General features: G+C 39.6%; 1 protein-coding gene across 4 annotated transcripts in view; it reads right to left on the reverse strand.

Annotated features, from left to right (window-relative positions):
• The window catches only part of LYPD6B (LY6/PLAUR domain containing 6B), a 188,577-nt gene that overhangs the window by 80,946 nt on the left and 94,138 nt on the right, over positions 1-13,493 (reverse strand). The window lies entirely within an intron of this gene.

Genomic DNA, 13,493 nt, shown 5'->3' on the forward strand with positions numbered 1-13,493 from the left:
GGTACAGTAGTATGCACTTGTAGTCCCAGCTACTTGGGGGGCTAAGTTGGGAGGATTGTTTGAGCCCAGGGGTTCAAGGCTGGCCTGGGCAAAATAGAGAGATCCTGTGTCTAAAATTAACACATATTTTTTAAAAAAGACAAGAAATAAGAAAGAGTTGTCTATGGGGGGAGACTTTGATAAGCATTATATACAACAAACACAAAAGAAACTGGCAAAAACAAGGTTTGCATTTTAAGGATGCAGCATCTCCTATCCTGTTACCCTAATTTAATACTCGGCTGGCACCCTCCAATTCCCTTCTCACTCATATCTTCTTTCACTGGTATCCCAGGCCCCTTATCAGTGATCTGTGATTCAATCAACCAATTAACAAATATTAACTGAGCCCTGGTGTAAGACCCTCAGTAAATGCTACAGGATCCCATTCCTGAAAAAAGCAAGGAGGCTGCCCATGGGCCTTCTTCAGGTGCGCCTCCCAGGACCAGTGCAGAGCCAGCTGCACCCAGCTGGTGTTCAACATACATTTGTCCAGATTGTCTACCCTGATGAGTCTGCACCCGGCTGCATGATGAAATCACCCAGGGAGCTTTTAATAAATGCCAATGTCCAGAGCCACACCAACCAAGATTCCAACTTAACTGGTCTTAAGGTGGCCAGAACACCAGTATTTTTTAAAAGCTGAGCAGAAGTTTCCAATACACAGCAGGATTGCATATACAGGAATCTATAAGGTAAATGATAGCAGACCAAGTCTCAACGTTATCAGTTAATTATTGTGACGGTACAGGTGTGAGAGTTCCAAATTAATACTATTTTCTCTCCAGCAGCTACTAACTCATTGTGCAGACAAGACCGGAGTTACACAGCTGCAAGCCAGGGAACACCAAAGACTGCCAGCAAGCCACTAGAAGCTAGAAAGAGGAAAAGAAAGATTTCTCTACAGATCTTAGAGGAAGCATGGCCCTGGTGACACCCTGATTTCAGACTTCTAACCTCCAGGACAATGAGACAATAAATTTCTGTTGTTCTGAGCCACCCAGCTTGTTTTACTTTGTTAGAGTTGCCCTGGGTAATTAATATAGCTTCCAGTTAGGTATGGGGGGTAAAAGAAGAGTAAGAGAAAACTTAGAAAAGAAGAATAAAAGAAAACTTGATAATTCAACAGAAGGTTGGAATTTTTTTAATAGTCAAAAGAAAAAAGTAAGAAAGATTTCATACAACAAATGCAAAATAACATGGCAGAAATAAATTCAACATATCAGTAATTCAGAAACTATGGACACGTTACATTCACTTGGAATGCAAAATGTCGAATGGCTTTACAAATCTGATTCATTGCTATGTAATTCCTAATGACATTTCCAGAAAAACAGAACAATATGATAAAAAATATGTAAAAGATATAGAAAATGAAAAAGACACACAAACTTTTTTTTTTTTAAAGCTGACATGGTAATACTGGTATCAGAAACAAAGGGAACAATTTATAGTGGCAATGCACCAAGAAGATGTCCCTAAACAACATAGCCTGCAAAAATTTAGAGGAAAAACTGACAACTATAAGGAGAAATGGAAAATCCCACAGTGGAAAGTTGGTTGGACTACAGATGATATGAACAACGTGACCAGCAAGATGAATCTAAAAATATGCTTAAAACCTTACTCCCTATGGACAGAATTAACATTCTTTTCCTTTTTTTAAGTACATGGAGTATACATAAAATTAACCATGTACTAGGTTTCCAGGAAGTCCCAATAAATTTCAAAGAATCAGGGTTACTACAAACAACATTCCTTGACCAAAATGCAATATTTTTTTCTCTCTGAATTCAACTTAACTTGGAAAGAAATGTGAGTTAAACTACAATGAAATTGGATTTTTCAATGATATTGCAAATACAAAAGAATAGTAACACCCTGTGTTGGTGAGGATGTGAGAAACGGGATGCTTGGCCATGGCAGAATGTATATGAACAGAATTTGGAAGTAGGTATCTATATACATTTCCCCTTTGCTTCCAATCCACTTGCAGGAATTTTTCTTATAGATACACTTAACAAATGTATAAGGATTTTCATCACAATATTGATTGTTACAACAAAAGATACAAAAACCTTAATGTCCATCAAAGTGGGAATGACTACAATCTTCTCCTATAGTTAAATATTAACAAGAATTAGGCAGCTCCATGCTTCCTAATATGGAAGTGCTCCAAGACCTGCAAGATGCAAAGCAACATATATAGTCACAATCTTAGTATTTATAGAAAAAAAGGAACATTTACATTCTAACAATTCACTATGGATTGTTCCCTTTGTCTCTGGTATCAGGATTACCATGTCAGCTTTTGTTTTTAATTGTTTGATGTGTCTTTTTTATTTTCTATATCTTCTATATATTTTCTATCATTTTGTTCTGTTATTCTGGAAATGTCATTAGGAATTACATAGCAATGAATCTGATTTGTAAAGCCATTCAACATTTTGCATTCCGAGTAAATGTAATGTGTCCATAGTTTCTGAATTACTGATATGTTGAATTTATTTCTGCCATGTTATTTTGCATTTGTTATATGAAATCTCTCTTACGTTTTTCTTTTTACTATTAAAAAAGTAATGTGCTTCTAGAAAGAAGTACAGGGAAACAGGAGAGACCTACTTTCACTAAATACCTTTTTGTAAGACTTGCATTTTTACCATGTTTATGAATTACTATTTAAATAATAAATAGGCAGATGCCTCTAGTCATTTTATTTATTTATTTTAAATGCAACATCTAAATAAAATGAAGTCTCTTGTGATAAGCCTAATAAACTTAGTGCAGATATTCCAAATTCCTTTGCACAGTCCTTTTAAATTTCTTTATGGATGAACTGTCAGGGCTAACTTGCCTGTGCACTGAAACCGGCAAACACATTCAACAAGGCTTTCAAGGAGGTCATTACCTGATTGGCACATGCAAAGGTACTCAGAAAAAACTGCAGGGCAACAACACTGCAGACAGAGGTAAGTCTGCTTCCTTTACTAGCTAACCAATGTGATGAACCCTGGCTATCTCCCTGATTTCTCTCCCTCTGTCCTCCATGTGAGTGCATCAAGTACATTGGGGCCCTGCCTCAGGACCTTTGCACACATGGTTCCCATCTCCTTGAATGCTCTGCCCCAGACAGTCACATGGCTTACTTCCTGATTTCACTCAGCTCTCTGCCCAAATGTCACTTAGTCAGAAAGGCCTGTCCAGACCAGCTTATCTAAAAAAATTCTACCCTGTCAATCTCTTACCTGGTTCTAGTGTTTTCTTCATTACTCACCACCACCTGATGATTTTTGTTGGCCTTTCACATTAGAAGGTAAGCTCCATGAGGACAGGGACTTTGTTACTGTTATCTACCAGTGCCTAGTAACACACAGTAGGCACCAAATAAATATGTGTCTCTATCATAAAATTTGCAGATGGGAAATCTAAACATTGTTTTCTCTTTATGTTTTGGGCAAACTCCTTCTACAGTGTTTGTTTATTTTTGCAAACTGCAGCTTCCTCTCATCTTTTTATACCTAACTAATGATCAAAGATAGAACAAATGGAGAAGAGTTTTCTCTGGAGAAAGAAAACTCAAGGATAGAGAGAAAGAACTTGTGCCATAATGCTGGATTTTGTGAAAATTCACCAGGCCTTTATTTTCTTGGTCACCCAATCGTAAAAGTGAGAAAAAAAACCCTTCTTTCAGCCAGTGTGGGAAATACAACACCAATGCTACAAAAGTACTAGTATTCTAAATACAAGGATGAGCTTAAAAAATTATTTGAATCTAAGAGTATGGGAGGGACATTGGCCCTCATGGTCCAGCAGGTTTGAGTCAGATCTACCTAAGTCCCCGACGATCAAGGATTCAGCTGCCATGCCCTGAACGGCCACCCCCGATTCCCACAAGTTCCACTGTCTATGAGACTTCTCCCATTTACCTTCTCCGGACCGCATTTAGCACTAACCTATGTGAAGGAATCATGGGGACAGAAGGAAGTCTCCTCACCCTGCCACTTCCCAGCAGCCCTGCCCTGAAGCCACGCCCCACACTTTGGTTCTTTAATGGAGCCCCAGGTCATGCAAAGCACTGAGCCAAAAGCTCGCTCATTGCCTTGGCATCACCAGCACTGACCGAGAAAAAACAGTGTTAGGTGTGGGCTTCAAGCCAAATACTCAGGGTCCCCAGCCCTTTCCCACCACAGCTTGTCACCCAGGAAATACAGAACAACCTGTCCAATCCCTCCCACATGCACATGGTCCTTGGGAGCAGGTTATATACATTTGTGAATTTATACAGAGCCTGGTGTCAGCCCAATAAACTACTTCTGGAATTCAGTTCCAGTAAAGAAAAAAATCCACCCCCAATCAACGTAAAGAAAGGAAGGAAGCAGGAAATTGTAAAAAGAATTCAGTCTTCTCTTCTTCCCACCCATGGGCTTTTCCAGTCCCTAGAAAGTGCTTCTTACAGTCTAACCTAATTCCTTCTTGAACCAATGTAAGACTTATCTGTCTCCCATTTTCATGGGAAATGGAGAGGAGTTTGTAACTATGATCCATATGACATTATCTTCAAATACTTAAGTTCTCTCTCTGTCTTCTCTTCTCTAAGATAAACAAGCTCTCTTTTTTAAGTCCACAATAATCATCCAATTTATTTCATAGCCCCCTTGATGTTGAAACACTGCAAATTTGAATGAGAGATTTTTTTTAAAGTCGTTACATTGCTGTAAGTTCTGCTCCTCTAATTCCTATACTTTCCCCATTATGATACCTCTTTGCTTGTTATATTTTAAACAGTGCAGGGAATGAGAAAAGATTTGCCTTGCTAGCTGTCATCACTGACCCTGGGTTGCCTTTGAAGCGTATGCTTACAGCATTTACCTAAAATTATTAAGTGCTTCAGTGGCATTATTACAAGATGGAACAGGAAGAGTGCCAGCCTAATGAAGTGGCAGATTATATCTGATGGTCTCCATCTGAAAATCAGCACAGGCCAGGCTGTGTGCTAATCAAGCCACCAAGGGCCCTTCACCCTTGGACAACAGCAGCCTTTGAGTACACCTGAGAGGAAAATGAGCTGCCCTCTTTCTAGTGCTAATAAGCTTAGTGGAGAACAGGTTATGTTTCATGGGAAAAGCTGTGCTCTCCCCTTCCAGGGCAAGCATCCAAAGTATAGGGACTCCAGGAGGCAATAAACCATTCTTTCCTGAGCTGGAACTCGAACCACTTTTCTGGAAGGCTGACGCTGTGACCTTGAGTTCAGGACTGCCAGCACTTCACAGTGCTACATGTCATAGGGTTTCCATGTATCTTTGAATGAGCTATGAAGATTTACATTTGGTTCTGAACTTCCTAGTAAACAGCAAGGGGAATATAGTTTACACAGTCTTCATATTATATTTTTTAAATATTTTTAAAATAGAGACACACATATATTTCAGAGATTCATATTTTCTTATACACAGATAAGCCAGATGTACACTTAAATGAGCCCTTTGCAATCTCTCCGAAGCCCCTGTAGGTCCCTTACTTGCAAATAGAAAACCACTGGAGTACATAAGACAGAAGAGAATTTTGCTTTAGAAAACTGCCAAGATTGTTTTGGAGAATGTTAAACACATTCTTCTGTGTGTTCTTAAAGTTCTCTGCTAACGGCCATGTGCGGTGGCTCACACCTGTGTAGTGCCAGCACTTTGGGAGGCCAAGGTAGAAGGATTGCTTGAGGCCAGGAAGTTCAGGAGTTCAAGACTAGCCTGGGCAATATAGCAAGCCTCCATCTCTGCAAAAGCAATCAAAAATGAGCCAAGTGTGGTACACACATCTGTAGTCCTAGCCACTTACTTGGGAGCCTGAGGTGACAGGATCGCTTGAGCCTAGGAGGTTGATGATACAGTAAGCTACAATCATACCACTGCACTCTAGCCTGGGTGACAGAGCAAGATCCAGTGTTACTTAAAAAAAGGAAACCTCCTCTGCTGAAAACCCATGCAAAAGGCCAGTGCCCTTTTCTTTATTTGCTGGGTGGAAAGATCTGTTGGCCACACATGGATTTTCCCATCCACATCTGCACCTGCTTATGTGGCAAAGATCAAAGTCAGTAGCTTCTTCTCTACATCTTTAACAGCCAACATGAACATACTATGGAGTCACCTTCATTCACAAGGAGTGAATGTTCAGCAATACATAAATTGTTTCTCAGCAAGTGGTCAGATTCCCCTTGCTAATAATGTGCAACTAATTCTAGACTTCCTTTCTCAGCCTAGGTTCATATTTACCAATGGCAAAAGTCTGAATCCATATATTCAAACAAGAGTTCAGAGAATAGAAAAGAGAATGTAATTTGTGTTTTATAAAAAAGTAATTTCATTGAATAATGTCATCACACAAACTCAACTCAGGAGGAAAGAAGCCACAGTATATTATTCTAGCTTCTCAGCAGAATAATATATTTATGGAGACTCAGAGGAAGCAATAAGGCTTCTGAATTTTGGAATTTAATGATACTTTGTAAAGAGTGAAAAGATTCACTCCTAGTGTCAGCCAGGTTGAAGTGAAACAGACAATTCTACATGGCATTAAAGGTAATGGCGTTGATATATCGTACCAAATTGCCCCAGAAATATTGTATTAAAATTCAAAATATATATTCCTTTGACCCAGCAAGTTTACTTCCAATAATCTTTTATAATGAAATAATAGAATATTTCTTTGTAAGGTGCAAAGATATATGTATAGGAATTTATTTATAGTACAGATGTGTTGTTTATGAAAGAAAAAATAAAAACGATCTAAATATCTACTAATAAAAATTTGATTAAACAAACTCTGGTGTATTTAAAGAACTATAAGGATTGTTTCACTCTTGTATGCATAAATATTTATTGAGCATCTGCTATGCTGCGCATGGTTCTAAGCACATGAATTATATCACATAAAATATACAAAAATCTCTGCTCTTGTTGAATTTATATTCTAGACAAAATGTTTTTAAATAAAATTTTAATTGGTAAAATTTGAAATGCCTATATATTTTTAAAATAGAGACACACATATTTCAGAGATTCATATTTTCTTATACACAGATAAGCCAGATGTACACTTAAATGAGCCCTTTGCAATCTCTCCGAAGCCCCTGTAGGTCCCTTACTTGCAAATAGAAAACCACTGGAGTACCTTAAAAATAAAATAATAGCAGCCTGAACTTTGGAACACACTTAAGTGGATTCAATCATGGCTTTGACATATACACTAACTGCATGAGCTTAACTATTTAATTAACCTCGCACATCCAGTTTCCCCTCTTTGACTCATAGGATTACTATAAAGTTCAAAGAAAAAAAATAACTAAAACCCTTCACACAATGCCTAGAAAACAGCAGATGCTCAATAAATGTCTGCTGTCCTCACTCTCTCCTTAGACTGCCTTGGAATTCAGAACACAACTACTCACTGCCTTTCTCTACTAATTTGTTATCCAACTTAAAAGGAAATGCATCCATCCAAAACATTTAAATGAAGAATTATTGTTGCTGGATCAAAGGATTTTTAATTTTCCTCTCTGTCCTCTTTCTCTATCTCAACCCATATATACACAGCAAAAATCAATCAATCGTCTTTCCTTCAGCAACTACATCTTTGTACTTACTAGCACAGTTCCTTCTTCATAGAAGAAGCTGCCTAAAAATATTTTTTAATTGGGCCAATATTCATTAGCCTACTTTCACCAGTATTCACATTTGTTTTCACAAAATAATTATTTTCTCACAAAGCTTTTAATCCAGCGAGGGCAAATGCCTCTGCAGAATCTGGGGGAACCACATCCTTCTGAACGGCAGCACACTCACGATTCGTTTTCTGTTGGACGTTTTTCCTTAATTCGTACACTTCACCTAATGCTTCAGCTCGTGAGCACAGTAAAATCTTTCCATAGAGTATCTATTAGACAGTTGCAATCACGAAAATAAAATCCAGCGACACAAAATAAGATGGCTCGTGGACCCATTGCCATCTGGGAATGAGATGTTCTAATGGTGAATCTGCTAAGAAGCTAATGAAGACTCGGAATCTCTGGATGCTGGAGTTGGCCTCTGGCTGTAAGGTACTATCAAACGCCATGGTAATTCTTTCATTTAGTCCAGGGCACTGGTAGGTTATGAAATATTGAAAATGATGTTTCTTATGAAACTCACTGCCTTTATACCATGTTTCATCAGATACTTTCAGAAACTTAGCACCAGTGGGAGAAAAATATAACTTCTGAAATAAAGCTCTGTTTAGACTTCTAAGCATATGAAACTGTGAAACCAATGCATTTTTTTTTGCTTTGATTGCCAGAAAGTTCCAAATAAGATATAAATTTTAATAACTCATTCATTCTTCTATGTAGTCAATAAACACACTCGAAGCCCCTATGACGTGTCAGCCACCATGCAAACTGCTGGTAATTTTAGGCTCAAGAACACAGCGTCAGCCCTCCAGAATGTCATGGAAAGATACTGTATTAGCAGGTAGCCATGACTATGATTAGGCATCCATGAGATATTCTGGAAGCACAGAGAAAAGGTCCCACTCCCAGCCTGGGGTGGAGAGGGATGGCAGGGAGAATCAAGGAAATTGTCCCCTTAATATGACATAGAATATCAGCTCTGGCTCTTAGTAAATTACCTCTCATTTGATTTCTGATGCTTCCCAATTCTTTCCTTAAAAATGTTTTAAGCCTCCATAGAAATAGTTTGGAAAAAAATACACATTTTTTTTCCTTTTTTTTTTTTTTTTTTTTTTTTTTTTTGAGACGAAGTTTCACTCTTGTTACCCAGGCTGGAGTGCAATGACGCGATCTCAGCTCACCGCAACCTCCGCTTCCTGGGTTCAGGCAATTCTCCTGTCTCAGCCTCCTGAGTAGCTGGGATTACAGGCACGCGCCACCATGCCCAGCTAATTTTTTTGTATTTTTAGTAGAGATGAGGTTTCACCATGTTGACCAGGATGATCTCGATCTCTTGACCTCATGATCCACCCCCCTCGGCCTCCCATAGTGCTGGGATTACAGGCGTGAGCCACCGTACCCAGCCCTTTTTTTTTTTTTTTTTTGAGACAAGGTCTCACTCTGTTGCCCAGGCTGGAGTGCAGTGGCACGATCTCGGTTCACTGCAGCCTCCACTTCCTGGGTTCAAGTGATTCTTCTGCCTCAGCCTCCAGAGTAGCTGGGATTACAGGCACCTGCCACCACCCCTGGCTAATTTTTATATTTTTAGTAGAGACGGGGTTTCACCATATTGGCCAGGCTGGTCTTGAACTCCTTACCTCAGGTGATCCACCCACCTTGGGCTCTCAAAGTGCTGGAATAACAAGTGTGAGCCACTGTGCCAGGTCAAAAATATACATTTTTTTATTCAAATATACTCATATTTAAATATACACACAAAGCTCACTAAACAATATCCTTTTAACCTAAAGGAATTCTCAAAACTTACAAAAAAAAAATAGTTTACAATGGACATTACAAAGGGATCCTGGGAAAATCAGTCATAACTACAAGTAATTTTTTTTTTTTTTTTTGAGATAGAGTCTTGCTTTCTCATCCAAGCTGGAGGGCAGTGGCGCAATCTTGACTCACTACAACCTCTGCCTCCCAGGTTCAAGCAATTCTTGTGCCTCAGCCTCCCAGGTAGCTGGGATTAAAGGCATGCACCACCATGCCTGGCTAATTTTTTTATTTTCAGTAGAGATGGGGTTTCACTACATTGGCCGGGCTGGTCTTGAACTTCTGACCTCAAGTGATCTGCCTACCTCAGCCTCCCAAAGTTCTGGGATTACAGGTGTGAGCCACTGAACCCGGCCCTACAAGTAATCTTCAAAGAGTTGATGGTTGCTGTAAATATTTTCCATGATTCTAAAATAACTTTGTCTTTAAAATATTTTATGAATATAGCATATTCTTAACCTTGCATACCTCACTATTCTTCACTCCAGCACAACAATTCCAAAGATCTTGATCAAGTAGCCCTGGGCTGGTAGACAGTGATTGACAACCCAGATTGACTACATGGTCTCAAGATGGATCCTGGCTTGCTTCCAGATTTGACTAATGCAAAGCTCTTGCATTCCTTTGCCTCCTCCTATACCAACTTTTCCCTCTGCCACATCATATACTAAGAGAATGGGGTTGTTGGCATAACTTCAAGTTATATCATTGATTCAAATCTATCTCCAAGCAAACCTACTTTTATTTCAGATGAATACTCTCTAGTGATCTGAATTGCAGGAGCAGTAAAACAACTCTACATTTATGTAAGCATTCCCATCCCCCAAGGAATAGTTTTCCAGGCCTAAAGATACCTTAGAAGCGATAAAGAGTTTGGTAAGCCAGAGTCTTTTTTGCGGCCTTCTAAAAAATCAGAATTCCATGTAATTGAGATATGATGAATTTGGAGCTTAACAACAAGAACTGCTTTAATAAAGTACAATCTAGGCATAATTTTCATTTAATAGTGGCCACCTCATAAAACTATGGTTAAAATGAGAATAGCCAACTTACAAATCTGAAGCGGCGAGGTAGTAAGCTGTGACTGCAGAGAAGAGCCGCAGGGAGAAGCTGACTCCATCCCACTGAGTCCTATGCCTGATCCTTCTCGAGCTCAAGTACACAGGGCTCTCTCTCCTTTCTTCAGGTGTCTGCTCAATGTCCCCTTCTCAGAAACACACTTCACAAAATAATACCCCCAGCATTCCCCACCCCGCTTCCCCACTGGCTTGCTTTGCTTACTCTTCTTTCCTTCTTCCTCACCTTCCTTCATTTATTTGTTTTTACATGACACTTGCCACCATCAGAAACATATTGCTTGTTGGTCTTTCCACTCCCCTCAACACAACATATCCCCAGCGAACAGGAACCGTGATTTGTTCGCTACCATATCTACAGCATCTGGCACCAAGTAGGCATTCAATAAATACCTGCTGAATAAATTTTCTTTCTTTTACTCTTTCAGCTCACATACATTCTCCCTGTGCATCTCCATACGGACACCAAAGCACAATGAAGGTAGAAAGAACATTCTCTGACCTCCTCTTCTCCTTGATTCTAGCAAAGAAAAGGACTCTACAAAAAGTCAATGTCAATTGAAGCAAGTGCCCTAAAAAGTTCTGCTAATCCTGCAGTAATGCATCTAGGACTATACCTTACAAGACCAATGTGTGAATGTATTTCAACTTAGTGGTTTTGATGCTCTTGAGACGCCCACTCTGCATGGTTCCCAGAAATATTCTCTAAGAGTTTCCCAAAGGGAGGAGAAATCAATAGCAATGCCTAGTTATGATTTTGAAGTCAAACAGATTTACTCTGGCTTCACTGACTCCCTTTCCAGCACCTAAAGTCAAAGGGCAGAAAAGAAGGAAAGGTACTAAGACCCAGTGATTATTAATAAAGTGATATTAATGCATATATTGCTTAGCACCTTTCCTGAGTCTTAATACCTCATTAAACTGACCACAGAGCCTTAGTACCTTTCCTGGGTCTTAGTACCTCATTAAACTGACCACAGAGCCCCAGTTTCCCAAGGTTACTTTGCAGTTTAGAATCTCTGTAGCCAAAGACATTCAGTGTCCTGAATAAGAGTCTATGGGACCCTTTAAATCTTAAGTTTGGCTCAAGAGGAAGCAACCCAGACGTACATAGAAATGAGAGGCTGTGGGCCACTTAATTCACTGGAGATCTAGAACCTAGTAAACAGAAAACTCTGAAACAAAATTAAATCAGCAGTACAGTTTCTGATCCATAATTGTTCTTGGTCTGTTACCACAATGGAATGCACCACAGAAAAAAATTTTGAATAAATAATAAATAATAGCATCAGTTCCTGGGAGCTGAGGGCCTTGGGCAGACTTTGAGACTTCTAAGTCTCAGTATCCTGTTTTGGTGCTCGCTACCAAAGTGTCCTACTAAACTGCCTGCCAAGCAGCAATGACGCAGAGCCCTAACAATTCATTCAACAAGCTACCACAAACAGAAGGCTAATTTATGGGGCAGGGCCAAGCGCAGTTAACAAACTGCACATCTGTAAGATGGAAATACGTTGTCCCCAGTCTTGAGCAGGAACTCTCCTTGCTAAGTAGCTCCAAAAGCACTTCAAAGACTTTCTCCTTCTTGGTGTGTAGCTGCCAATGAGTTCACTTCACTTCCATCTGTGGAAAAGGAGAGGGAAGCAAAATGTGGGGCTTTGGCCCTGCACCCACTAGAGCTGCCAGGGATTGAGAAATCAAGCTGCCTCTAACCTCTTGCCTGGAGAAAGGACCTAAGCAATCATGTTCCACTTGGCGTTAACCTATGTACCTTTCTGTGTCCCTTTCCTTTTGCCCAAACTGAAACCAAATCATGGTACACGAAAGGTGAGTCCAAGTATGCATGTAATAAATACTTGCTAAATGGATTTTCTTCATTTCACTCTTTTAGCTCACATACATTCTCCCTGTGCTTCATACTGACACCAAAGCACAATGAAGGTAGAAAGAACATTCTCTGACCTCCTCTCCTCCTTGATCCTGGCAAAGAAAAGGACTCTAAAAAAGTCAACATCAATTAAAGCAAGTGCCCCAAGAAGCTCTGCTAATCCTGCAGTAATGCATCTAGGACTATACCTTACAGACCAATCTGCGAATGTATTTCAACTTAGTGGTTGAAATGCTCTTGAGACACCCACTCTGCATGGTTCCCAGAAATATTCTCTAAGAGTTTCCCAAAGGGAGGAGAAATCAACAGCAATGCCTAGTTATGATTTTGAAGTGAAACAGATTTACTGTGGCTTCGCTGACTCCCTTTCCAACACCTAAAGTCAAAGGGCAGAAAAGAAGGAAAATTTGTCCCAGGTTCCTGCATTCCATCTAAAATGCTGCTTCTGTTTCCTGCACACAGGGAATCTGGCATGGCCCTGAAAAATTTACCTTTTCAAAACCCCCAAAAACTAAACTTCATGTTAGGCCCAGCTCTTCTTTAAGCCTTCAGTGAAATAAATTCTGTCTGCCCCAGTTCATTTGATGACATGCAACCAGCCCTAACTTGCCTATGATTGTTTAAAAAAAAAAAAAAGTGAGCATGACAGTATAAAAAGGACCCAGCATGCATGGCTTTGCTCAGCCCCATACTGAGTAGCTTTGGCATGTCTCTTCCCCTCTCCCAGTCGCAGTTTCTCCATTAAAAAAAAAAAAAAAAAAAAAAAAAAGCCCAAATAACATGACTAAAATGATTGCCTGAGAGTGCTGTCTAAGATTCTGTGGTTCCGTGGATTTTTCTGAGATGCTTCCCTCTTTGAAAGAAGTATTTTCATCATCTATTCTTTCTAGCCTCTCATTCTGTTTTAACTCCCAAAGACTTTGCTGGTCAGATGTCCTTTGCTTTATGTTGGGAAATTTTCACTATGACTCTTCAAATCAGTCACACAGGAGACTAACTTAAGATCCAGAAAAGAGATCTG

This window comes from Saimiri boliviensis, chromosome 5 (genome assembly GCF_048565385.1).
Source record: "Saimiri boliviensis isolate mSaiBol1 chromosome 5, mSaiBol1.pri, whole genome shotgun sequence".
Taxonomy (NCBI): domain Eukaryota; kingdom Metazoa; phylum Chordata; class Mammalia; order Primates; family Cebidae; genus Saimiri; species Saimiri boliviensis.